Consider the following 4,570-nt stretch of genomic DNA (forward strand, 5'->3'; position numbering starts at 1 on the left):
AAGGTAAAGCTTTTCACCAGTTTATATGAACACTTTTTACCAGTATGTATGAAAGCTTTTCACTAGTATGTATGGAAGGTAAAGCTTTTCACCAGTTTATATGAACAGTTCTCACTACTTTGTATGAGAGCTTTTGAGTAGGTTATATGAGAGGTAAATGTTTTCACTAGTTTATGTGAGAGCTTTTCACTAGTGTTTATGCAAGGTTTTCAGTATAGTATATGTAAGACTTTAATTTCATATGTGTATATGGAAGGTTATTCTGATATATGTCCTTGGTGGCACTTCATATGTCTAGGTGTACCCTGCTTTCACCCAAAGCACACTGGATAAAGCCATTCAAGAATTAGTAACTAAAGAAATCACTGGTTCTGCTAACTGACATTGTTCCATAGCTGCACAATGTGGCCATTTGGCAACATTACCCAATTAAATAAATAAAAACTCACAAAAAATAAATAAAATATTTTAAAAAAATTATCTGGTACAAATAGGTCATAAGTTATCATAGTGGTATTTTCAAATGATTCAAATGTAAGAAAATTGGGGGAAAATCTGTGTTTAAACTCACATTTTTGTGAGATTACATGTCATGTGCATTCCAAGCATCTAATTAATAAAACTATGCTTCACCTTTAATGTAAGGGCCAAAAAGCCTTTAAACTGTTTTTTAAATTTTAGGAATTTACTAAAAAAATGTCAAAGTTAAAAAAATAAGTAAACAAAAATAAATGTCTAAACATGGTTAGTTGCTTAAGGGCAACATCACGCAGTGGAGGGTTAATACGCAAATTTTTTAAGTCACCACCAGATGGTAACATTGCTTGCCCAATACTTACAGCACAGCATTGATGGGATTTCCAAATCACTTTCATAAATCTGTACTTTGTCATTTTAATCCAGTACATTTTCAAACAAAATGACAAAATAAATAAATGAATGAAAAGAGGTAAAGTCATACTACTGTACAAATCAGAAGACAATTACAATTAGATTTCTGCTTCACTTTAATTTCTCACAGGTTTCCAAAATAATGGTAAAACTGTTTATTTCCAGATTAGATAAATTCATTGATAAATACAACATATTGACAGAAAGTCAGCATGGTTTGAGGACAAACACGTCAACAATAATGGCATTACCTGAATTCATAAAAGAAACAACAAATTACAACAATGCAACACAACAGTTGGAATTTTTATCAATTTAACAATTTAGGACTTTTGATACAATCAAATGCAATACTACCTAATAAATCAGAATGGTATGATATTAGAAGACTGGTGTTGTAGTCAATAAAGAGCTGTTTATGAAAACAGACAACAATTTTAAAAAAAGGGTGATAATCAATTAATGTTTGGACAGAGGTTAGTAATGAGACCAGAATTATTTGTACTGTATATCAAAGATATCAAATAAATTCAATTTTGTTGTCCTTGCAGGTGATGCAAACATTATGTGTTCAGGGGAGGATTTAAAACAGCTTTTAGAGATAATTAGACATGAAATGCAAAAGTTAGTAAAATGTTTTACTAAAAACCAATTATCTCTAAATGTCAACAAAGCAAGAAATATTTCATTTGGAAACTGTGTACAAGTACAGATATAAATGTGAAAATAAATGATTTCTTACTAGAAGGAGTATATGGGAATAAATGTTACAACAGATTACAAATCAAAACTACATATAAAATATATACAATCTATATTATTCAGAAGTATTTCAATTTTGAGTAAACCAAAGCACTTTTTGAACTGTAAATTACTCCAAATCCTGAATTTCTCACTCATTGTGCCATATCTGGATTTCTGTGAGGAGGTGTGAGCCAACACAGAAAACAACCCTGGGTCCATTACAGAAACTTCAGAAAAGAGCCACAAGAATAATTAATAGTGCTGACTTTCTTGAATATACCAACATGTTATTCTGCAAATCAAATGCTCTAAAGTTGCAATGCAAAGAACTTTAGAGCATTTAGGGATTCTCATCTTGAGATATCCTTATTGTAGAGCAAATCTGTTCTGACACATGTAGGCAGCCATCTTCTCTATATGGTATGCCGATGCCACAACAGGACAAAAAAAATGCTCTAAAATTTATTAATCTGGTTAAATACAAAACTGCACAAATCATATATAAAGCAAGACACAACCATTTACCTGTAAATATACAAAAACAAGGGAGTCACGTGGTGAGGTGCAAGGGAATGGCTGCGCTGTAGAAGAGTTCCTAACTCCGTCAACATTATTTAAACAAATAACTTTGAAACTTCTCCTACCAACATCCTACTGGAAGCTTGTGTGCACGCTCACTACACTGGAGTATTTTGACCGAAATATGATGACCGCCAGTGAAAGAAAACGATGTGTGCAGATGCGCCTGCCCGCAGTTGCTACCAGAGGAGCTAACTCAGCTAACACTGCTAGCCAAGAAGACAGCCAAGTAACGGACATAAATGGTCTATTTGCGGAGATTGCCATGGTGGGAGTGACGTTAAATGGAGTCGCAAGTGATGTGACTCTGATTAAATCGGACACAACAGAACTCAAGAACTCCGTGAGTGCAATTAAAACAAGGCTAACTGAAGCAGAGAGCCGCATTTCGGATGTGGAGGACACGGTAGCTAACCTAGCAAGAAACAACTCGAAGCTAACCAAAGTAGTTGAACAACTCTATGAGAGAATTGACGACCAGGAAAACAGAGCCCGTCGTAAAAACATTAGACTGGTTGGATTGAAAGAGGGGAAAAAGGCTGGAATGCCACTGGCTAACTACGTGCAGAAAATACTCTGTGATGGACTAGAGTTGAATGGAGATGACTATGAGATTGAGCGCTGCCACAGAAGCCTAGGTCCTCGCCCAGATCCCAATCAGCCTCCGCGCATCATACTGGTGAGATTTCTCAAATATACTGCCCGAGAGAAAGTCCTGGTTGCTGCTAAGAAGAAGAAGGGGATAATATGGGATGGCTGTCGTCTGTCACTGTTTGAGGACATGACCAAGGAGCACTCAGCGCGGCGCAAAATGTTTTCCACAGTGATGAAACTGTTATGGCAGCAGCAGGTGAAGCACACGCTGGCGCACCCGGCCATACTCAGGTTTACATGGAGAGGAAAGCGGCTCAGCTTTACGGATGCAAAAGAGGCAGAAAGTTTTGTACGAGAGCACATGGAGAACGCGGGGGTTGGCGAAACCACAACGGGCAGACAGACCGCGGAAGATGGCGAGGGAGCATCTGCTGATATTAACGAGTAGGAGAATGGAGGAAATACGACATCTGACGGGGTGTGGAAGGACACTGCGGCGTGGTCAGGATCAAGATGACGGGAGCAGCAGAGAGGTCATCTCCAGAACCCACACGGACCAGAAAAGACTCAACTTTTTCACCAGGAAAGCTTCACTGCAATGTTCTTTTTTAGAGCAGTGTTTGATTTGTCCATTTTCTATTTTTATTTATTGTTCCATTGTTGTGAAAACAGTGAGGTAAGAATTTATGTTATGTTTGCACTAACTTGCTCATGTATGCTAAGTAGTGGAATCCAAGACCCAGGTCTGAATTTTTTTTTGCTGGAAAATAATGGGTAAATTAAGTATAAATATTATAACATGGAACATTAATGGCTGTGGTACACCAGTCAAAAGGAAAAAAGCTCTCGGCTATTTGAAATCTCATGATACGGACATAGCGTTCATACAAGAAACACAGTTTGAAAGTGAAATAGAAGCTTTAAAATTCAAAAGAGGTTGGGTTGGTAAAGTATTTCACAATTCTGTGTCCAGGAAAAGCAGAGGGGTTATGATTCTTATAAACACAAGAATTCATTTTGTGTTATTACAAGAGTTTAAAGATACAGAGGGACGTATACTATGCATACAAGAACTTTTAAATGATGTGAAAGTTGTCCTCTGCAATATATATGTCCCGAATAGGGAAGAGTCCAATGTTTTTCATTCCATCTTAAACATAATAAGCAATCTTGAGGGCCACATTATACTGGGAGGAGATATGAACAAAGTCTCAGATATCTTTATTGATAAAAGTGTAATGAGTGCCAGTTCTACTACTGGAGGTAAATCCGCAACAGCCCTCTTTGGGGAAGAGATTGGGCTGGTAGACATCTGGAGACTAATACACCCTGTAGAGCGGGAATATACGTTTTATTCACATGCCCACAAAAGTTACTCCCGCATCGATTATTTTCTGATTTCTAGTACCAGTGTTGACTTAGTAGCGAAGTGTGAAATAGGTGTAATTGCCCTGACAGATCATGCCCCATTGGAGCTACAAATACATTTACAGGGTGAAAATAACAGATCTGTCACGTGACGAGAGTCCGTCGGAGCCAAAGGGAAGACGGACACGAAGAAGGAGTACCAAAGGAGTTTATTTGGGAGCAGCCGATCACCAGGAGGAAAGATGGCGGACGAAGGGGGGCTGTGGCTCAGCAACAGGTAGGCGCTTGAGTGGGACTCACTGAGCGGACGAGAGGCGGCGGTCGGGGTCAGGCTTGGTTCGGCAACGGGTTGGCTCTAGCGTCTTGGTCCAAATCGACAGGCGAGGGGCGGGGG

Source organism: Kryptolebias marmoratus, linkage group LG6, assembly GCF_001649575.2.
Source record: "Kryptolebias marmoratus isolate JLee-2015 linkage group LG6, ASM164957v2, whole genome shotgun sequence".
NCBI classification, from domain to species: Eukaryota; Metazoa; Chordata; class Actinopteri; order Cyprinodontiformes; family Rivulidae; genus Kryptolebias; species Kryptolebias marmoratus.